We start from the raw sequence: 24,537 nt of genomic DNA, 5'->3' as shown, positions 1-24,537 counted from the left end.
CAGATAGTGGTAAGGCCAGATTCAAATTTGAGCAATAGGTTATTCCAAAATGCACAGTATACCATAAACAATCACATGGAAATTGCATACAGGGTGGGGATAGCAGTCAGATTTCATAGCATACTATAAACAATCACATGGAAATTGCATATAGGATGGGGATAGCAAATGGTCATATATAAGTGGTCTATTTCCTCTCCTTATACTGGAGCTGACCTCTAGGGGGCATCATAATGTCCTTGTACTGGATGGAAATGAGCTTTGTCATATATGAGCTGGCTATTTCCTATACTTACAACGGACCTGACCACTAGGGGCCAAAAGGTCCTTGTACTGGATGACAAATAGCTTGCTCACATAGAACAGGCTATTTACCATCTTCTTGAGGAACAGTCCTTCTACTGGATTAGAACTAGTTGCAGACTGATGGTGAAGATTCAGTGCTGTTGTCACTTCCTCCTGCCAAGGAACTGGTGCATACAAGTAGCATCTCCCAGTGGAAGCTCCCTAAAGAATAAATGAAAGCAGCAGTGAGTGCCTCAGTACTGCAGACAGCCATCCAATGTCAAATGTGCAGACAAAGGTTCTTTAAAAACTAGTGCTGTAGTGCAAGTGACTAAGCTGGGAGCCACACAGGATTGCTGGATCCTGAGGCAGGTCTGAGAGAGATAGGGAAAAAGAAAAAGAGATGGGGGGGATAGAGAGAGGGGGGAAATAAAAGGCAAAAGGGTTACATTATCAAGCGAAATCGTAAGTTAGTATTCGCAATCCGACATCGGACCCATCCAACATATTTAACAACACATTTTAAGCCACCAAAAATACACTGGCGTATTCTCCCAACATTTATGAACTCAAATGATCTAGCACTTCTAGGTGCGAATATCCGGCAGCTTGAACCCAGCGAGCTTGCATTAAAATTATTCTTTCCTAAAAAAAATCATTCTTTCAAATGGCACACATCTTCCAGTTCTAAATCTTCCAGCTCCAAAAAAAAAATGTATGAATAAAAAACTTTTAAAAAACATACATTAGCTTAGAAATAAGCATATTTTTAAATGTATATATGTACAAAAAGACATATTTTTAAATGTATTTTTTTTTTAATATACAGGTAATCCCTGGGTTAAGGACATCCGACATACGGACAACTCCTAGATATGAACGGGGCTTCCCTGCTCACTTGTGTACAGGACAAAAGTTTGGAGAGGGGGGAAAGGGGGCAGTTTGCATGACTTGCAGAAGAAAAGGCGGTCAAATGCCTTTTCAGCGTCTAAGCTGAGCACTAAAGAGGTCAACCTCCTCTTATTTTTGATATTAATAATATCAACCACTCTTCTTGTATTATCACTAGCATAGCGGAAGGGTATAAAGACCATCTGGTCCCTGTGGATGAGAGAGGGGAGGAATTTTGACAACCGCGTAGACAGAATTTTTGTGAAGATCTTCAAGTCCAAATTCAAAAGCGTTATGGGCCCATAATTAGAGCATTCCATTGGGTCTTTCCCAGGCTTAAGCACAACCATAATATGGGAGGCCAACATGGACGGGGGAATTGGTTTACCGCTAAGAAAATCATTATACAGAACCAGAAGATGTGGTAGGAGATGCAGCAGGAGAGTTTTATAATATAAATAGGGCCAGCCATCCGGACCCCGGAGTTTTAGCAGATGGCAGCTGATTAATAGTTTTAGTAATTTCCTCCTCCGTGATGAGGCTATTAAGAAGCTCCAACTATTCAGGTTTAAGCTGAGGGAGGTCCAGACACCTCCAGATAAGAAAATATTTTCGGCTGCAAATTCCTCCCAAGAGAACTTTTGAGTTTGGTGAACAGATTTATAGAGGTCAGTATAGTAAGCCTCAAAACACGAGGCTATGTAGGAGGGGTCATATCTCACCACCCCTCTCCCATCCTACATAGCCATAGGAGAAAAGCCAACCTGCATGTCTCTTAGTTTATGGGCAAGCAAAGTATCAGCTTTGTTACCTTTATAGTAGTATAGCTAATGGGTTCTTTGCATAATCCAACTAACTTTCCGTAGTTCTAGAGCCCACAATCTAGAATGAAGAGTGGTTAACTCACGCAGGATGCCCAGAGTAGGGTTTTGGCCATACTTCACCTCCGCAGTACGTAGTGCTTGCGGAGCAATTGAGCGTTGGAGGTTGGAGTCTCTCTTAAGGATATACAGTACCCTCGGAACACCGCCTTATGGGCCTCCCATAGAGAAGATCCATGTGCCACTGAATCCATATTTTCTTGAAAATAATGTTTCACAGCCATAGCAAGAGCTGATTGGTACCTTCATTTTAAGCAAAAAATCATTCATGCCCCAATGGCAGACTCTAACTTTTGCAGAGGAGAAAGTGACGTCTAATGTAAGCGGAGCGTGATCCGACCAAGTAGTAGGGTGGATCTCCGCAGACACACTATTCCGTAACAACGGAAGGTTAGTAAGGATATATTCGATTCGGGAGTGAGTGCAGTGAGGGGGGGAATAAAAAGAAAACTGCCTCCCTGTGAGATGGTGGATCCCCCAATTATCATAAAGTTGGTACCTGCAAATCAATTGTCTAAAAACTCGAGATTGTTGTACCAACTGTGAAGGAGGAGAGGCATTGTGGAGAGCAAGTCTATCTTGTGTAGGGAAGTTAAAATCTCCGCCAACAACTAAAATGGTGTGGTTGAATTTCTCGAGTTATGATAATGTTTTGGAGAGGATTTGTGTCTGCCTGGTATTTGGGGCATAAAGGTTGCAAAATGTGAGGGGGATACCCTAAAGAGAGCAATGCAGAATAAGGTATCTACCCTTGGGGTCTGCAATGGAGCCAGACTAAATTTAAAGGAAAATTTTAGAAGTATAGCCACACCAGCTCTTTTCCGATTGGCCATAAACACTTGAGAGTAAAGTTCAGAGGCAAAATTAAAGGAACCAGTACTATCAAAATGAGTTTTTTGAAGGAAAACAATTTCAGAAGCCAGCATTTTAAACTCCCCGAAGGCCAATTTCCATTTGGTATTTGAATTTAGCCCCTTAACATTAACAGACAAAACCCTAGCAGCCATGGTAACAATAGGAGGACCAGAAAGCAGCAGCAACATCCCTCAATGAGAAAGCATATGCAGACATCGGTGCCCCAGGCCCAGGCTGGACCCAAAGCAGAGTACAATAAGAGCTGCGTCCCACAAACACAACAAAAAACAGGAAGGGATCCAGGGGGTAGAGGAGAAAGTGGGATCCAAGAACAAACCATACAGATAAAACAAATCAATAAGCTACAAGCCGTGTAACAGCGGCCAAGGAGGGCCTGACACCCGACGGTCCCTGACAACCCCTGAGGGGGCTCCAAAGAACAACAACCACTGACGGGTGAACCCCCCCTCCAAGAGGGGCAGTGAGCCCAAGGGGACACAAGAAGGGGATCAGGAAACCTTGACCAAATCATCACCAGATTGGTCAGTGCCAACTACTGACAGTGTCCCAGCATCAGGGAGAACCCATCGCCTCGCCCAACTAAAGCCGGGCTGAACGCCAGACCCCCCCCCCCCCCCCAGGGCCACTATGGAAACTCAGCATCCAGCTGAGCACAGCACATAAGGCACAGGCAACATTTTAGCATTCAACTAAGCATCCGATAGGCAAATGAAAAACAGTAAATAATCCAAAGTATAAGTAGAATATTGGAACGCATATCAAAAATCACCTCTAGCACCTCTTATGTTGCACTGCCTGCCATGGAGGAGAGCGCGGACAAGGAGGGTTATCTGGCTCCCAGCCTGGGAGTTTAGAGCGATCAACACCCAAGTCTCTGCAAAAGGCTTGGACATCTTCCGAGTGGCGAAGAATGGAAGTCTTACCATCCCTGCGAGCTGAGAGGCTAAAAGGAAAACCCCGTGTGTACGGTATACGGTTATCCCTGAGCACAGTCAGGAGCGGTTGCAAAAGACGGCGCTGCTGTAAGGTATGTAGGGGTGCACCATCAAATTCAAGATTACGCATATTTCTGGCAGTAGACATAATCTCATCTTTTGGATCTGCATCTGCCAGATGGCATAAAACATCCCGTGGCCTGGACCCCGTGCCAGGTTGTCTGGAGGTCCTGAAGTCTCTAGTGATTTTAATCTCTCGATGGGAAGAACGCCCTAGAATTCGACCAAAAAACGCCTGGAGAAATAATTTCAAGTTCGCATCTTGAGTGGCCTGAGGCAAGCCGTGGACCCTAATGTTTCTGCAGCTCCTATTTTCTAAGTCCTCAAACAAGTGGTAACGTTCCCTATACTTTTAGGAACTATCAATAGATTTGTGGGTAAGGGCTTCAATATCACCCTTGGTTTGCTGAACATTTTGCTCCAATTCACCCCCTCTACCCACTAGGGACTGCAAATCAGCACGCAGAGCTCCAATATCTGAATGACAGGTCACTTGAACTTCAGCCACCAAATTGAAAATTTGCCCAAGTAGGTAAAAGCTGTATGTATTGTTGCCAAGAGAGAGGGGAAGCATCACCCAAAAAAGAGGGCCTTTTACCATATGGTCTGGAGAAGGTTGGAGACCCCAAAGTCATATGAGCAGATTTCCTCTCTATGTAGCACTAGGGGCTGCTGCTGATCCTGTCTGAGAGAAAACCACTGTAGCATAGAGAGGAGGGCCTGGAATGGGTGACCCGCAGGGACCCTGGGCCTGGGTGCTCTGTGCTGGAAAGGTAATCCATGTCCAAACACATCTAGGGTCCTCTCATCTAATGGAGTAGGTTGCAGGATTGGGGACCCTATTGGAAATACATGAGGAGAAGCAACAGGGGGAGGGGACCCATCCAGAAATGCCTCATGACTCCCCGATTCTGCAGTGAAAGAGTCCGGGGGCTCTGGAGAGCTTGGTGTCTGCAGTACAGGAGAAGAAGGGTCTCTCTGCCTGGACAGGTGAGAATCAGCTTGTGTGCGGGGGCCTGATGTATCCGCTCCCCGTTCCCTGTCTTCCTGCTGCCATGTGTGTGTGGAGAAGGAGGACCCGGTGAAGGATCCAGGATAAAGTCCCTTATCGACGGTTGATCCGAGAGATGCTGGGATGCAGGGGTAAGGGGAAGCTTCCCCACCTTGGCTCTGCGTATTCTGCCGATGTGTGATGCAGTAGGAACCTGGGATGTGGTGATTAGTTGCCGGCGCTGATAGAGCTCCGAGATCAGACAGCCATCTTGCGCACCCGCCACACCCCGCAGAAGAAATCTTTTGCTAAATACCAAGAAAAACTCTGCAGTTGTTTCTTTTTGCATATCAAAGCACAGTTTGCTCCAGAAGTTAATGAATGTCTAGGCTCCATAAAGTTTTTCTTTTTTGCTTTGTTTGTGATTAGCTCACAGTAAGGCTTTTATACAGTTACTGACACCACGCTGCCTAATATTATGTTGAGACAAACATCGTCCTAATTGCATTTCCTAAAATAATTTAAAGGACAAGGCCCCGATGGCTTTTCATATAGCTACTACAAGGAATACGCCCCATTCTAGTGCTGCACATGACTAGCCTCTATAGTAGCAGACTCAATTAAATATTTGGGAGTTTATCTAACCTCCACATACTACACGTTGTACAAAAGTAATTATGTCCCCTTACTCCGGGATGACTTTTCCCTTTTCAGGAAGTGGAAAACACTACCGATTTATTCTTCGGTCATATTGCTCTTGTTAGGATGTCTACTTTATCGAAATTTTCATACCTATTTTCCACTTTGTCAGTGACAGTTCCTCTGAAGATGCTTAGGAGACTGCAGGCGACAATATTGCATTATATGGGGATACAAAAAACATTGACTCTCTAAAACAGTAATGTGCTCATTTATACACAAGTGAGGGTAAGAATAAAGGGACTTTTCAGGCATAATAGTTTGCATTAAATTTGTACATTTTCAAATAGTATATATAGAAGCCTTTTTCAGAATGTTTGTAAAGAAAAACAGCTTTAATAAGAAAATATTAAAATACAAACTTATGTTCACAAACTTGCTTTAAAAAACTGCAGTCCCAATGTTGTATTTTTACAAGTGTTTAAAATTGTGATTCCCATATCTTAAAATGCTTTAAATCTGGTGAGCTGATATTTTTTATATAACGTATTTTCCGGCGTATAAGACAACTTTTTAACCCCGAAAAATCTGTGCCAAACTCGGGGGTCGTCTTATAGGCCGGGTACTTACAAATCACATACAAGCTGCTGTAAGCGCACCAATGAGAAAGAAAGTTTCTGTACTTCCTGGTTGTCAGCAAATGAAAGCTCGCCATTGGTTGTTTAGTATTCTTTTGCTCCCACATTTTGAATCATCTGTTCGGGTGCTGCACATAGGGAGTGACATCATGGTGGAGGGACCCGGCTGTACGGGTAGAAGATCTGAGCTCAGGTTACCAAGAGTCAGACAGTGTCAGAGAGCTTTGGGGGAACGCTGTGAGCCATGCGGTATAGATGTATTTTTTTATGCGTGTTATATAATATTGTGATTTACAAATCAGCCACTAGGTGGAGCTGTGTGACTACTTTACATAGAAGGGTGGACAATTCTATTAAAGTAAAAATTTTGTTTGTTACTGTTTTTGCAACAAGTGCAACAAACTCTATATTTTAACTGGAAAAGCTGGGGGTCGTCTTATACACCCAGTCATCTTATGCGCCGGAAAATACGGTAATATTTACTATTAGCTATGAGGGTTCTCTGTGTTTCCTAAAAACATCAAGTCATTACGACCAATGTTTTAGGAGATATAAAGGTTTGTACACAGAGAGTTGTAAGGCTGCAGAATATGGCATGCAGCATTCACACACACAGCTGTGCTGATGACACACGCCCACTGGGGAGTACACATTACGACAAGCTTTTTTTTTTCAATAGAAAACTGCCTTTCTTTTTGCATATCAAAGCACAGCTTGCTCCAGAAGTTAATGAATGTCTAGGCTCCATAAAGTTTTTTTTTCTTTGCTTTGTTTGTGATTAGCTCACAGTGAGGATTTTTTACAGTAACTGACACCACGCTGCCTAATAATATGTTAAGACAAACATCTGTCCTAATTGCATTAATTAAAATAATGTACATGTTCCGACTTACATACAAATTCAACTTAAGAACAAACCTACAGTCCTTATCTCGTATGTAAACTGGGGACTACCTATACATACATATTGCATTTTGTCTTCTCCTTTATAAGGGGCTGTGTTTTAGAATGATTTTTGTTGGGGAAGGTAGTATTATCTGGAATTAGATTTTATTACTTTTTTTTTATGTTGTAATGTTTGTGTTTATTTATTTTTTTTATTTTACAGCCCTCTCTCCGTCACGCTGGCTGCTGATCCTCGAGCTGCCATCCAGTCCCCATTCACCTCTAGAGCTGAATGGCTGATAAAAGGGAAATACTACTGTAGTTTGTTAGGCCTAGCTCCAATAATTATTATGAGTGCATCACTAGCTTCATGTCTAGGTAGCTTTTAACAGAAGCCAAAGGTTAAATGTCATTCAGCCAAGTTTGTCCCTTGTGAAAAGCCAAAACCTCCATTTTCCCTAAACTGCATAACTTTAGTTCCCTTGTCATAGTTTGCTTGTCCCCGGGAAACAGCTTTCTTTCTTGCTTTGATAGGTAGAAACAGCAAAACAGTATTAACTTGATTAAACTAGATAACATACCTTTCATGATTTACTAGCTGTATAATATACTATTGCAATCGCTCAGTACTTACCTCTTTAATTTTTTTGTCTCCTTCCACATACAAAGCCAGGTCATGCTCGAACGAGGCAGCCGGCCCTGAGGAGGTCCCATCCCCACCACAGCCACATGGGAGACATCCTGCCGGTGAGTTTCTTGTTTGGTTATACTTTTTTTTTTTTTCAAGAACAATACTTTCCTAAATGTTTTTTCCAAACTCTTCCAGTTCATTAAAATGAACTCCAATTCATTTAAATTCTTTTAAAAGAAAGAGAAAAAAAAATCATTTAAAACAAATTTATATCTTGATTTACAAAACACACATAGCCCGTAAGCCCCCATACCAATAAGTTTCTTTTAAATAATTGTGCAATTGAGGGGAATCTTTAAGCCCATCCCATGCCATCCAAGTCATCCCAAACTGTTCCAACCTATCCTTATCTTCTGATATCAATTGTTCCATATGACAAGTTTTTTTTCAAGATCCGTGAACCAATCCTTAATAGACGGAATCGTCACCTGCTTCCAATACCTAGGTATAAGAATCCTGATAGATTTAATTTACCCGGAATCATAGACAAAAGAGTCACTTTGGAGCTATTGCCAACATCAGAGCCTGTACAGTCATTATATAGCATATTAATATTTTACAGAAATGGCATATGGCCGGACACTCCCACCAAATATGTAACATGGAATCTCTCTGAGTAAGGCACTGCTAACATCTATCTGAATGTACTGAAGATTTACGTTGATGATCCACAGGACAAAGGTACCACTGGGACAAGATCTTTTAGTTAGTTCTAAACGATGTTCCAAAGCTGACCATGTTCAAAAACTTGTTTTATTTGGGGAAAGGCCGGATTGTTGGGGAAAGGCCGGATTGTCAAAAAGTGGCGTCATAGGACCTGGGCATGTAGAGATTTTACTTCCTCTAATAAGATTTCCCACAATTGTAAAAGATCAAGAGTGAGACCAGCTATAGACATATTTGTGCCAAAATGTTGGCGATCTGTCCAAAGAAGGGATCGTAAATCTATAGGGGAAAGAGATTCCTCCAAAAGGACCCAACTGTTTTATTCCTTGTTATAGAACCAATCGACCAATCGAACCAAAACTGATACACTATAGTACAAAATTACGTCTGGAGCCCCCCCCCGCATCTGCTTGGATTTTGCTAAGATACTATAGGCTATGCGAGGGCACCTAGCTTTCCATACAAAGGACCTAAATAGAGATTGTATTTTCTGTAAGTATGTATTAGGTAAAAAAAAATGGGTACAGACTGAAATATGTACAAAAGTCAAAGCAGAGTGTGCATTTTTAATGTATTAATCTTTACAAACCAAGAGAGAGGTATTTAGAGAGGGAATTATATTTTTGTATATTAGCGTACAATTTACTGCTCAATGGAGTATAATTATAGAAAAACAATTTAGATGGATCTGAGGTAAAAAAAAACACCCAAATATGTAATTGCCTCTTTACAAATTCTAAGTATTTACCCTAATGGAAACCTACTGTGTAGTATTTAAGGAGATATTAAGTACCTCTGATTTAGAAAAGTTAACTTTAAAATTACTGAAGACACTATATTTCTCAACTTCTTTCATACATACATAAAGGACCAATTAACCCTATCAAACGCCTTTTCTGCGTTGATTGAAAGGCACATAGGGATCTTAACATCTTGGCATGTTGGGTTGAGAAAAGTTTTAGGAGTAATATCCCTTGCTTCACACCCATGGATGAATCCTACCTGGTCTTTATGTATTAAAAAAGGAATATATGTAGTAAGTCTATTAGCAGTAAGTTTGAAAAACAGTTTAGCATCAACGTTAATAAGGGAAATGGGCCTATAGTTTGAACATAATGTATGATATTTCCCAAGCTTAGGGAGAATAGTAATGTGAGCTTCTAGGCTTTGGGCTGGAAAGGGGGTATCATCTGAAATAGAAGAGAAAACTTTTGTCAAAAAAGGTACCAAATTAAGACTATAAAATTTAAAGAACTTTGGTGTGAACCCATCTGGACCGGGATTTTTCCCTGACGGAGTAGCTTTTATGGCTGATGCTACCTCTTCCTCTGTAAAAGGAGATTCTAAAAATGACACAACTTCTGAATCTAACACTGGAAGAGCTGTCTCATCAAAATAGTTTTGGAGAGCAAAACCGGTGTGACCAGATACAGTTGAAGTTGATTTAGGTCTGCATAATATTTATAGAATATTTGCAGTATATTTTGAGGGATAGATGTTAAGTCTCCTTGAGCCGTACGGATTGTTGGTACATAAGTGATAAGTGCGAGAGACTGTTATCCAGGGGACTTCATCCCTTTGCACCTATCACCATATTGATATATCATTTTACGAAAACGGTCTCTGTAACGTTGATATGTCAAATGTACTAATTACTAAAAATGTATCAAAGGACAAAGTTCATTGATGTATAATCTCTAGTTGTTATATTTTAATCAATGTATTCTGTATATCCTGTGACCTTATCTTTTTAAACTGCGAACCTTGCTGGAGGAGTACCCCCTGAAGAACTGCCTTTATTGCCTCCCATTGTATAGCGAGAGAAGTTGAATCTGATGAATGATTTCGTAAAAAAATTTTAATAGTATCAGCCACTACCCTGGCACAATTAGGATCTTTATATAAACAGTCGTTGCATCGCCAGGTCCACCCCCAGGAAATTACCTGGAGGGGTGAAAAGTCACAGTGACAGATGCATGATCTGACCAGGGACAAGAATCGATGGTAGAAAGAGGATGCCAATCCAATGCAGAGTGAATAACTAACAAGTAATCTATACGTGAATATACCCAGTGCGGACTACAAAAAAATGTATAATACCTAGTTGTAGGATGCAAAGTATGCCATACATCTAACAATCTGAGTTCACATAGTTTAGTACGAAATAAATTCAAATTAGAGTAAGATATTGGAGTTTTGTTCGATGAAGTGTCTAAACAAGGATCAAGGGCAAAAAACCCCCACAACAATGGTTCCATCTGCAAATCCCTTAAGAGCATTTAAATATTTGATAGAAAACGCGGTTGGTTGATAATTTGGTGATAAAAAGGGAGGCTATTGTATACATCTTGCCCCAAATAGTTACTTTAATGAAAAGATATCTACCCTTATCATCACAAAGAGAGTCCATAACCTGAATCGAAAGAGATTTATGAAATGCAACAGATACACCCCTAGTTTTAATATCAGCATTGGAACTATGGTACCAGGCAGTAAAAAATCAATTGCATAGAAATGGGATTTTATTGGTTTAAAAATGAGTTTCATGGAGCAAAAGAATGTAGACTCTAGCCTTATGTTGTGCATATAGTAGCTGCGATTGTTTATTGAGGCTATTAAGTTTCTTCACATAAAGGGCTAGTTCCCATCCACGAGGTAAAAACAAAAATTAAAACAGAAAACAAAGGCGGAAAAAAGGGGCAGGAAACAGGATGAGGAGGAGGCGGCATGCCCTGGGACATAGCAAGGACAGCATTACAGCTTGAGGCCATCATCCTTTATTGACAGTGTGGAAGGTGTAGCTATTGGGATGAATGAGATTCCCACTGTCCCTACAGTGACAGTGGGCCCTTAGACATAGTGTGGATGGCTGTGTTACTCCTCCTGCTCTTACTGCTCCCGCCTGCCCACTGCCCAGTACCCAGCTCTAGATGCCAGACTAGACTCAAGCTCAACAGGGTCTTCTTTCCCCGCTGATACCGCCAAGCCCGTTCCCTTTCATGTGGTTTCGCTACATAGTAGGTAGGGACAGATTGGAATCTTGTTCATTCATTCATGTCTCCAATAGCTACAGCTTCGACACTGTTCACATAGGTGATGGCCTCAACTTCCAATGCCCTCCTTGCTCCGTCTCAGGGCCCACCGCCTCCTCCTCATGCTGTTACTGCTGCCGCCTGCCCAGTACCCAGCTCTAGATGCCAGTTACCAATGCTGTCCACACTCCATCTCAAAACCCACCTCCTCCTCTTCCTGCTGCACGCCCCAGGCTTAATCAATATGAGCCATCAGGATGCAGGTATACTTCCGATGAGCCAGCCGATTCAAGTGGGTGGCATCTTTAACCCTGGAGCGCAGCTTGAAGCGTAAGTAGAAGTGCAAGTCAATCACATCCAATTGGTGCAAATCTGCCAGTGTGGCGCTGTAGAAATTCCCTTCTATGATGTCCCAGCGCACATTAGGAATTGGGCACTTCACCAGCTTAGACATCCAACAGACATGGACATGTTAGATTTCACCAGACATTTGGGGCTCAGCACCTTGGTGAGCCGAATAAACAGGTGGTCCAGGTTGGTTTTGTACATTTGCAGTGATTGCTCATGATTCCTGATAACATCCTATATACACGAGTTGATGATGACAACGTCGGGCTGAGGTCCATGTTGGAAGTTGGCCAGCACGCTCTCTATGTACGCCGAAGAAACACAGGTCAGGAAATAGAACCGTACAAGTTGGTGGTCAGTTCTGCAATGACGCACTTGGCGGTAAATTATGGCATTGTGCATTTCACCCAGAGATCCCCCAACGTGTCGTTTGCAAATGACATCTCACTCTTCCCTTACAGCTGCTTCTCAGTCCGAAACTCATCGTTTTGCAGTATTTTCACAAGATCCTTGTTGACGGATCTTTGAATGGAGTCTCCCAGGACGGCCACATACTTGTGGAGAACTCTCCGGACGTGTGCTGAGCTCAAAAACTTCATGGCTCAATGTGGTCATCCAGGACCTCTCGGTTCCCGTTAAATATACCGGTGTTTCCCATCTCATCCCCCCAACATATACAGAGGGACTGCTGTCCCACTTCTCAGTTCCGGGGTAACATACACAGAAAATCAGTCTGATAAAGCGTGGTACCGATGGATGAAGCAGAAGACGTGGCCTTCTACATTCAATCACAAATTTCAGATTACACACTTCGGGGTGTCATTAAAGATGCACTACACCCAGCTCTAGATGCCAGTTACTAATGCCTTCCACACTCCGTCTCAGGGCTTGCTATCGAGTGAAAGCACATGAAAGGAAACGGAGCTTGGCAGAATCAGTGGGGAAAGAAAATCCTGTTGAGCTTGAGTCTAGCCTGGCATCTGGAGCTGGGTACTGGACAGTGGGCAGGCAGCAGCAGTATTAGCAGGAAGAGTAGGCGGTGGGCCCTGAGTAGTGTGGATGGCATTGTTAACTGGCATCTACAGCTGGGTACTGGGTACTGGGCAAGCGGCAGCAGTAACAGCAGGAGGAAGAAGTGGTGGGCTCTGGAACAAAGTGTGGATGGCATTAGTAACTGACATCTAGAGTAGGGTACTGGGCAGGCGGCAGCATCAGTGAAAGCAGGAGGAGGAGGCGGTGGGCCCTGAGAAGTGTGGATGGCATTGTTAACTGGCATCTAGAGCTGGATACTAAGAGGAGGAGGCAATGGGACCGGAGAGTGTAGAAGCTGTAGATAGTGGAGACATTGCTGTGTAGGGGACTGCCTTTTCCTATCTGCTAGCTGTAACTTTCTGAAATGCGGCATGGACAGCCTTGTTAACTGGCATCTACAGCTGGGTACTGGGTACTGGGCAGGCGGCAGCATCATTTACAGCAGGAGGAGGAGGCGGTGGGCTCTGAGATGGAGCAGGGACTGCATTAGTAACTGGCATCTAGAGTTGGGTACTGGGCAGCAGCAGTAACAGCATGAGGAGGAGGCATTTAGCACTGAGACGGAGTGTGGATGACATTAGTAATTGGCAAGTAGAGTTGGGTACTAGGCAGGCAGCAGCAGTAACAGCATGATTCGAAGGCGGTGGGCCCTGAGACAAAGTGTGGGCGGCATTAGTATCTGGCATCTACAGTCGGGTACTGGGCAGGTGGCGGCATCATTTACAGCAGGAGAAGAAGGCGGTGGGCTCTGTGACAGAGTATGGATGGCATTAGTATCTAGCATCTAGTGTCTGGCATCTAAAGTCAGGTACTGGGCATGCGGCAGCATCATTTACAGCAAGAGGAGGAGGCGGTGGGCTCTGAGACGGAGTGTGGACCGCATTAGTAACTGCTATCTAGAGTTGGGTACTAGGCAGGCAGCAGCAGTAACAGCATGATTCGAAGGCGGTGGGCTCTGAGACGGAGTATGGATGGCATTAGTATCTAGCATCTACAGTCGGGTACTGGTCAGGTGGCAGCATCATATATATATATATATATATATATATATATATATATATATATGAAGCAAATAAAAGAACGGTGTGTGCTTGTGACTTTTGTGAGAAAATCTAGTCCGATGGCTTCGCGCGCTGTCATTCGCAAGATAGTCGCGGGATTTACCCGCGAGCGGCTTCTCCGATCAGGCATCGGAAACTTTTATATAGGCGCCTATGGAGAGGAGTTAAACTCAGTTAACTCTTGCCTAACAGGAAAGAAATAAGTGATTTAAAAATATGTTTTTTTCTTAGCGCACATAGATGTTTAAAACATTTAAACAGCGCAAACATTTTTTTTTTAGGGCTAAGGGTAATATGTGTGCCATTAGAAAGAATGATTTTTTAGGGGAACAGTGACTTTTAATGCAAGTTCGCCAGTGTAAAGCTGCCAGAGATGCGCGGCTCCGGCTGCAAGCTTTTTCAGTTGCTGAATTGCGCGACGGCGTACGATTTCGGAACGCGAATACGAATGCGCGAGCGAGCGTCCGATTCTGCTTGATGAATTAGGGCCAAGGTGTGGACTGCATTAGTATCTTGCATCTACAGTTGGGTACTGGGAAGGCGGCAGCAGTAACAACCAGTAGGAGGCGGTGGGCCCTGTGACGCATTGGAGGTTGAGGCCATCACCTCTATGGACAGCGTAGAAGCTGTAGCTAATTGAGACATGAATGGATTAACGAAAATCACACTTTCCATATGTACTATCCAGTGAAACCACATAAAAGGTAACAGACTTGGTGGAATACGCGGGGAAATACATACATTTTTTATCATTTGTGGATATCTGGCAAGTGCTATCACAGTTAAATATCTCTATTTGTTTCACATAAATACATACATTTTTAATGGGTTTTAGGATACATACCAAGTGCTATCAGAATAAAATATCTGTATTTTGTGGAGAAAAATATAATTTTTTATGGCCTTTTGGATAGATACCAACTACCAAGTGCTATCAGAATTAAATATCTGTATTGTTTGTAGAGTTTTTATGGCTTTAGGGATATATAGCAAAGTGGGATCAGAACTAAAGATCTGTATTTTCTGTAGAGAAATATAGAATTTTTTATGGTCTTTTGGATCGATACCAAGTGCTATCAGAATTAAATATCTAGATTTTTGGTAGAGAAATATAGAAATTTATATGGCTTTGGAGATATAAAGCAAAGTGGGATCGGAATGAAATATCTCTATTTTTTGGAGAGAAATACTGAATTTTTTATGGGTATTAGAATAGATACCAAGTTCTATCATAAAAAAAAAAAATCAGTATTTTTTTTTACAGAAATACAGACATTTTTAGTTTTTTTGTGATGGATTGCAACAGGTATCCTAAATTATACCTCTTGTAATATATCACAAAAGACAGAAAAATTTCTATATTTATCCATAAAAATACAGATATTTAATTCTGATAGCACTTAGTATCTATCCAAAAACCCATAAAATTTTCTTTATTTCTGTAAAAAAAAATACAGATATTGAATTCTAATCCTACTCGCTATCTATCTAAATAGCCATAAAAAAATCTGTATTTCTCTCTAAAAAATACTGATATTTAATTATGAATGGTAATTAAATATCTGTACTTTTTGTAGAGAAATACATACATTTTTATTGCTCTATTTTGATAGCAAGTTGTAGCCTGAATTAAATATCTTATTTTTTTATAGAAAAACAGAAATTTAGCTGTTTATTTTGATAGATAGCAAGTGGTATCAGAATTAAATATGTGTATTTATTTTACAGAACTACAGAAATTTTTTTGGATTTTTTTATAGATAGCAAGTGGTATCAGAATGAAATATCTGTATTTTTTACAGAAATACATACATTTTTCTGTTTATTTTGATAGATTGCAAGAGTTATCATAATTTTAACATAACTCTTGCAATCTATCAAAATAAACAGAAAAATTTCTGTATTTCTGTAAAAAAAAATACAGATATTTCATTCTCATACCACTTGCTATCTATCAAAATAGACAGAAAAATGTCTGTATTTCTGTAAAAAAATATACAGATATTTCATTCTGACACCACTTGCTATCTATCAAAATAAACAGAAAAATGTCTGTATTTCTGTAAAAAAATACAGATATGTAATTCTGATACCACTTGCTATCTATCAAAATAAACAGAAACATTTCTGTATTTCTGTAAAAAAAATACAGATATTTCATTCTGATACCACTTGCAATCTATCAAAATAGAAACATTTCTGTATTTCTGTAAAAAAAATACAGATATTTCATTCTGATACCACTTGCTATCTATCAAAATAAACAGAAAAATTTCTGTATTTCTGTAACAAAATACAGATATTTCATTCTGATACCACTTGACCACTTGCTATCTGTCAAAATAAACAGAAAAATGTCTGTATTTCTGCAAAAAAATACACATATTTCATTCTGATACCACTTGACCACTTGCTATCTATCAAAATAAACAGAAAAATGTCTGTATTTCTGTAAAAAAAATACAGATATTTCATTTTGATCCTACTTGCTATCTATCAAAATAAACAGAAAAACTTCTGTATTTCTGTAAAAAAAAATACAGATATTTATTTTTGATACCACTTGCTATCTATCCAAATGGACAGAAAAATGTATGTATTTTTCTACTAAAAATACAAATGTTTAATTATGAATCAAACAGCTCCATTACAAGTGATATAGGCCTCAAAATAGATAAAGGCAGAGGGCCCTGACGGGGGTGCTCGGTAAAAAAAAATTAGGCAGTTGCACAGCTCCATTGCAAGTTATAGACCTCAGAGACAGAGTAGAGGTAGAGGGCCACAAGGGGAGGAGTAGGAGGAGATGCCGAAAGGCTGTGAACGTGCTCTTCCCATCAAGATGTCTGTGCAGCAGTTGACGACCAATCAGTACACTCTGCAGAGGGGGTGTTGAAGTCATTGCCGATCAAAGCCTTATTCATTTTAATAAAAGTGATTCGGTCGACATTTTCTGCAGAGAGCCAAATCCGTTTGTCACTCAGTACGCCCCCAGCTGCACTGAATTCTCTTTCAGATAACACACTTGCAGCTGGGCAGGCAAGGATCTGAATGGCATGTTCTGCCAGCTCCGGCCACTGCTCAAGCTTGGATACCCAGTAGCCCAGTGGGTCCTGGCTTTGCAGGTTGCAGATGTCACATGTAGAGCTCCATCACAGGTATTCCTGCACCATGACTGAGTACCGCTGCTGAGTGTCATTGGCAATTGCTGCACGACTGGCAGCTTGCTTCCGCTGAAAAAAAGCCTGCATAGTTTGGCTTAGATGACCTCTACTGCTGCTGCCACCCATGCCGCTTAAAGCAGTTGTTTGGCTCCCATAGCTGGTAAAACTGCCATAGGGATCCCTGCTGCTGGCAGCCAGTAAGGCTGAGCACAAATCCCTTACAAGCACTTCTTGGTAGTGCTGCATTTTAGGTCCCCTGTATTGGGGAAAGATCAGTTGTATCTCAGGCTTGTAACGTGGATCCAGTAATATAGCAATCCAATAGTCGTCAGTCTTTGTTTTTATGTGTTGTATGCGTAGATCTTTGGCTATGCACTCCTGCATGAAGGCTGTCATGTGGCTCAAACTACCCACAGCTGAGGTATTTCTGGACCCACACTCCTGTGGGTCGAACAGCAGCACAGGTTCGTCGTCCTCCTCCTCCGCCTGGTCTTGCAGAGGGGGTGTTGAAGTCCCGCCTTGTGTTTGGGTGGATGGATACCCTCATATTGATGGGTACCCTCAATATGCTCCTCTGCCCCTTCCTCCCCTTCTCCCATGCCTGCAATGACCTCCTCATCCTCTTCCACCTCCTCCTCTTCATGGATTTGTGGTGCACTATGCCTAGTAGGCACGCATGTCCGAGATGATGTTTGAAACGTCATCTCTTGATCCAGCGTCCGCTCTGTGTCGTGTCTGTGATCCACCATCATCTGTTCCAGCAGGCATATGATGGGGATGGTGTCACTGACACAGGCCTGATCTCTGCTGATCCTCCTGGTGGCCTCTTCAAAAGGTGACAATACAGTCCTTACTTTGCAGCCACTCCGCAGGGCTGAAGAAAGGTAGTGTAGGTATACGTCTGAAACGAACAGACTCTGCCACGTAATCCACCACCGCTTTCTGTTGTTCAGCCAGCCGCTGCAGCATGTAAAAAGTGAAAAAATTCCAACGTGTGGCCACATCACAAATTAACCGGTGCACTGGCAGGTTGAGATTTCGCTGTAAATCCACCAATCTGGCACTGGCTTTGTACGACCGGCGGAAATGCGCTGACAACTTTCTGGGCTTCAGCAACAGCAGCTGGAGGCCTGGGTAATTCCTAAGGAAGCGCTGTACTATTAGGTTCATGACGTGAACCAGGCAAGGTGCGAGTGTGAGTTTCCCACAACGCAGGGCTGCCAGCAGATTAGCCCTGTTGTCACACACGACCTTGCCTGGCTGAAGTCTGTTAGGAGTTAGCCATATGTCTTCCATCTCCCGCAAGGCACTTAGAATGGCTGCACCCGTGTGGCTGAGGTAACCTAGGCTTCACAACCTCAGGACTCAGGCAACATCTGAATTGTGCACCGAAATAGCAAACTGCAGGTTGTTGCTGGCGGCGAACAGATGCTGCCAAATGGGAGGTGCTAGGTCTCTAAGGCAAAGTGTCACTGGAGGAAGAGGTTGAGGCACAAGAGTCAAGGGAGGAGGTGGAAGTGGAGGTTGGGGAGGAAATTGCATGGCGATGTGCTTTGGGCGGAGGTAGGTATGCAGGCCTTGCTGCAGCTGCATCTTCCCCTGCTGCCACCAAAGTTACCCAGTGAGCTGTATGGGAAATATATCTTCCCACTCCATGCTTGCTAGACCAACTGTCGGTTGTCAGGTGCACCTTGCCAGAAACTGAGTGCTGCAGGGCCATGGTCACATTGCTCTGCACGTGTTCATGCATATGGAGTCCACCAGCCGGTAAGGGAGGAGCTCTAACGCAATCAGCTGTGCAATTGCCGCATTGATTAGCTTTGTTTTGGGATCATTTGGGCCATATTTCGTCTTGGGCTCCAGCATCTGGGGGATGGTAGGTTGGATGCTGCTAATGCTAACCACAGAAACATTTGATGATGGGGTAGAAGTTGTGGGGGATGGCAATGATGCCTGGTCCTGACTGCTAGCAATGCGACAAACAGCAGCAGATCTGCATTGGAGCTCCTGCTCAACGCTGGTGAAGCCTGCATGGGTAACTTTGGTGGCAGAAGGAGGAAAGGCAGCGGAGGAAGATCGAGCAGTTTGAGCTTGCTTCTTGGGCGGAGGTGGTTGCACAGAGCTCTGTGCTTTTACCAGGTGTTCCCGCCATTTTACTGGGCGGTGGCTTTTTAAATGAGTGCTCATGCAACTTGTTTTTGCCTCGTTTCAAGTGTTGAGCACACAGTTTACAGATGACCATAGTGTTGTCATCACTATGGACATTAAAAAATGCCCACACTGGCGAACATCTAACTGGGCCGAAAGGTGCTCTGGAGCTTTCGACGATTTACGTCTATGACTTGCCTCACTGGTACTTGAAGAATTCAGAGTGTGGGCAGCTTTTACCCTCTTCCTCCCTCTCCCCCTTTGAGGGTGCTCTGCAACCTCCTCCTCCTCTTCTCCCTGCCTATGATGATCTCCTTGTTCGCCCCATGTCGGATCAAGGACATCATCATCATCAACAGATGAGACAGTTTTCCTATATGTGCCGAAAGTAAGCAGTGGCCTTTTGGAGCCAGTTTGAATTGGCTTGACTGGCTCAGAGTGTTCTGGTGAAAAGTAACTGGGGGGAAAGCCTGTTAACTGACTCTCTTCGTCAGATGACTGAAACAACTGAGCATCTTCAATGAATGCTTGGAACTCCGCCTCTCCAACCCCTCGGTGGGACTCCTCTACATACTGCTGTACACATGACTTTCCAGCTGCTGATGAAGAACTAGGAGGGACAGGTGTATCATGGACTGTTTGGGACACCTGTAAGGCCTGTGTCTGGGATTGAGATGAAGAGGGGGTACAATCACTTGACCCAGGCTGGGTCATGTACTCCACTACGTCTTGTTCATGGTGTGGCAATAATGGACGCCCACCACCAACAACAGCACTTCTTGTTCTTGGGTCTGCAGCTAAAAACAAACTCATACTGCTTTGCTTGCCACCCCTGCCAAAGCTGCCCTTTCCTCTTTGGCCAGACATTGAAGAAATTTTTTAGGTGGCTTGACACCCTGCAAAATACTTTGTAGCTAATATTCTATATGTATATGTCAATTTGTACAGTAAGTGGATTTTTTTATTGGGGGGGAGGGGGGGTTGACACAAACAATGCAAGTGCGCTGTGTGTGTTGTATGCAGCACTTTGTTTCAGTGGTCATGCTTGTAATATGCAGCACAGTATACAAACTATATAATGCAGTATACACTGCATCTGTTTGTCTGTCTCCCAGTACAAGTGTGATACTGTGCACGCAGTCAGCGAGGGGAACCTGCCTCTGGCTGTGTGTATGTAACACGCTGACTGACTATTTATCTATCTATCTAGCTTTCTATCTATCTATCTATCTATCTATCTATCTATCTATCTAGCTAGCTAGCTAGCTAGCTAACAGTGAAACACTCTACCTATCTGAGTACATTAGATTTCAGGACTGCACCAATACAGTACAATCCAACAATCTATCTGACTAATAGTGTGTGTGACACAGTCTAACAAAGTAAAGCACTTTTTTTCACTTTAACAAAGCAAGCCAAGCAGCCCAGAAAGGTTGTGATGCTATCAGCAAATCTCTGGCTTATATAGGCCAATGGCTGCCTATGTGGCATGCAGTGACAGACAGCCAATCGGCTGCCTGCCACAACAAACATGGAGGGGGGCATCCCTGCTGTGATTGGAGGGCCCTAGGCATTGTGGGAGGGTCGAAACTGAGGCTTCGAATCCAGCAAAAATTGGGGTCGGGTCCACACAAATTCGAACGGTCATATTCGGGTCGAACATTAGGACGACCCGAATTCGAACAACAACACTATTCACCAGTTATATACCTGTATAGCCATGCCATCCTAAGAATCTACTGTAACATACATATACCAATAAAGTTTTAAAATTCATATTCAAGCCACTTTAGGAAAGTAGAAGGTCTAAGGGAATTATTCAATAACCTGAAATACATAAGGCCACCACGGATCTATTGAACAAATCCATTAACATTGCCCCATACATAAAATAACGTAATACTCAATAACTATTATATGTTTGTTATATAATAAAAACAATCTTTCAATATAAACGCCTGGGCCAGCATAGCCGTCCCAAGCGTAGAAGAAGATTTAATGGAACCCATACCTAGGATCTGATAATGTATACAATGCTTAAGAAACTGTGGTAATTCAAAAATCTAACAGATAAAATGCTGATAAGGCACACCAATTCTTGAATGCCCATTCAACCTATACTAATAAGTACAAAATCCACAAAAGTAACAGGCCATGCCTGGCCTATTTACAATATACATTGCAGCCCCCGCCCCAGCACCACCACACATGGAAATATATTACCAAACACTTTCCAATATTATATTGCCAAACTGATTATTTAATACTAAAAGTGCTTGTGCGGCGACATTGGGCCAGGAGTCCATTAAAAATAATGAGATAAAAGAAGACAAGAATAAAAAGAGACAGTACGCTCCATATAAACTAATCTGGGGCAGATAACCTCATTCACAGTATCTTCACATGGGTGCCCTATATTACATAACAGAAATACAAACATATATATTTTTATCACAAATACTCGCGGAAATTTCCTCGAACTTCTGGTGGGTTCATGAAATTTTAATTCTATTAAAGTCAATGGGACGACTTTAAACAATATTAGCAAAGCCCATTTACATGTTAGAGCCACCACATTTTCTAGGTAAGTGAAGGAGAACAGTGGGAACAAGGAAAAAATACAAAGGTTTTAAAAGACCTTGTGGTTTTCCAGAAAATGGCAGGCAAAGTCACAGCAGGCATAAAGGATTTTTGGGTGATTAACAGGTCCAGCAGGCAGCATAAACATTAACAGCATGAGGAGGAGGCAGTAGGCCCTGAGATGGAGTGTGGATGGCATTAGTAACTGGCATCAAGAGTTGGGTACTGGGCAGGCAGCAGGAGTAACAGCATGAGGAGGAGCCGGTGGGCCCTGAATGGAGCAAGGACAGCATTGGTAACTGGCATCTAGTGCTGAGTATTGGGCAGGCGGCAACAGTAACGGCATTAGGAGGAGGCGGTAGGCCCTGAGACAGAGTGTGGACAGCATTAGTAACTGGCATCTATAGCTGGGTACTGGGCAGGCAGCAGCAGTAACATCATGAGGAGGAGGCGGTTGGCCGAGACAGAGCGAGGACAGCATTAGTAACTGGCATCTAGTACTAGGTACTGGGCAGGCAGCAGCAGTAACAGCATGAGGAGGAGGCGGTAGGCCCTGAGAAGGAGTGTGGAGGGCATTTTTAACTGCCGCCTAGAGCTGGGTACTGGGCAGGCAGCAGCTGTAATAACTTGAGGAGAATGCGGTAGGCCCTGCCTTAAGACGGAGTGTGGATGTCATTGGTAACTGGCATCTAGAGCTGGGTGCTGGACAGGCAGCAGCAGTAACAGCATGAGGAGGAGGCGGTGGGCCGAGACAGAGCGAGGACAACATTAGTAACTGGCATCTAGGGTTAGGTACTGGCAGGCAGCAGCAATACCAGAATGAGGAGGAGGCAGTAGGCCCTGAGACGGAGCAAGGATGGCATTATTAACTGGCATGTGTAATGCAAGTGTGTAATCTGAAATTTGTGATTGAACGTAGAAGGGCCAGACGAAGATGTTTTGTGCGCCAGCACTGTTGCTGTGGTCTGTGGTGGTGGAAGCAGTAGTAAGGTAGACGATGTTGCTAGTTAGCATCATGAAGTGGGTGACATGAATGCCAACCCTCAATCCTACAATACTTAGCTGAAAAATTATGCAAAGGCAATGGTACCTATCAGTGTGGCAGTACTGGGGGTTTTCATCTGCAGTTTGTTGGCCTCTCAGGCAGCAGCAGAAATGTAAAGTATTCCTAGCTGGCACAATGTCCCGCATGACACTGGCGATGAATGCTACCCCTGGGCGTTGCGATAACTAGCGGAAAAATTCAACCAAGGTAGGCTCAGCTGATAGGGTGTTTGGTGATAGGCAGCCACAGACTCAGCACAGGAGCAGTGTGAGTTCAAAGAGGTATCTTGGTTAGCCAGTCCTTAGGTCAGTCAATCAGTGACATCTGCAGTGGGGATATGATAGTTGTTAGTAACCCACCATTCGTTCATTTTCAAAAAGGTTAGGCGATTGACATTTTCCGGCAACAGTCGTGATCAGTTATCCGTGACCACTTCGCCAGCGGCACTGAAGGTTCTTTCGGACAGAACACTGGATGCCGGACACGAAAGAAGCTTGATGGCATACTGTGCCAACTGCGGGCAGATTTCAAACCTGTTGACCCAAAAAATGAATGGCGTTACTACTGTCAGGACAGGCATCCTCCTCGTAACTGCTGTCGCCAACACCACCACTACCAGCCAGAAAAGAGCCAACGTAATTGTGCGCTTCATCCGTTCTCGATGATTATGCCCCTGCACTTCACTTGTTTGAGGTGGCCGCATCAGGTTTCGCCAGGCATCCAGAAAATCCCCCGTCTTGGCCTGCACTTTTAGATGTGTGCGGCCTGCTGGCACTACTGATGCTGCTGCTGCTGCTGCCGCTATTGGAGGTGGTGTCTGCCTGAGATCCCTGTGGGTACCTCTGTAGGCATCGCAACAAGTGGACACAAATATGAGAGAAGGGTCCCCTAGGGTCATCCTTCTCCTGTCCCTCAGTAGGCACCAAAACATCTTGCTCCTCATCACCCACCTCCTCCTTTTCAAGCTGCAGCAGTTTCTGTTGTTCCAATGCCCGCACAATGCCTGGGGCGTGACAGCACAAATGCGGGTTCGACGGGTTCTTTCCAGCAGCCCCAATATGGTCTCCCTCATCATCATCATCATAATCATTTTCCTCTTTCTCCTCCCTCCTCTTGAATTTCATGATAATGGCCAATGTCCCTTCTTGCTCCTCCTGATGCTGGCTGTGCGCTATGGAGTGTGAAGTCACCCTTATCCTCCTCCCTATTTCTTCCTTTTTTTATTCCTCTCCCATCGCCACTTTCCATCAGCCCACACAGGATATTATCGAGCAGAAAGATGATGGGTATGACATCGTTCCAGCCTGACCGCTCCCAACCTACGTTTTTGGCCTGCTCAAAGGGGGCCAATACCTTGCATGGCGTCTCCATCTGCAGTCACTTGTCACTGCTAAAATAGCTTAGTTGTGTGGCTGTACCAAGGGCACCGCTGCCTCCATGCACCACGCTGACCAAGTAATAGCGAATAGTTATCTTTTGCATGTGCAGGGTGGAGTTCCATCTAGTTACAGTGTAACAAATGAGTCTAAGCGGTGGCAGACTCTGTTGGCGCTCCATGGCGGCAGTAGGGGATCGGGGGACATGGCTGCAGATGGAGTGAGCCTGTCCCAGTAAGTCCTGCAGTCCTGGGTACGTGCGGAGGATCTTCGGCACCACCAAGTTCAGCACGTGCGCAAAGCAGGGCACATGTGT

Source organism: Pyxicephalus adspersus, chromosome 3, assembly GCF_032062135.1.
Source record: "Pyxicephalus adspersus chromosome 3, UCB_Pads_2.0, whole genome shotgun sequence".
In the NCBI taxonomy this organism is placed as follows: domain Eukaryota; kingdom Metazoa; phylum Chordata; class Amphibia; order Anura; family Pyxicephalidae; genus Pyxicephalus; species Pyxicephalus adspersus.
The sequence above is the reverse complement of the archived record's forward strand: the minus strand, read 5'-3'. Positions refer to the sequence as shown.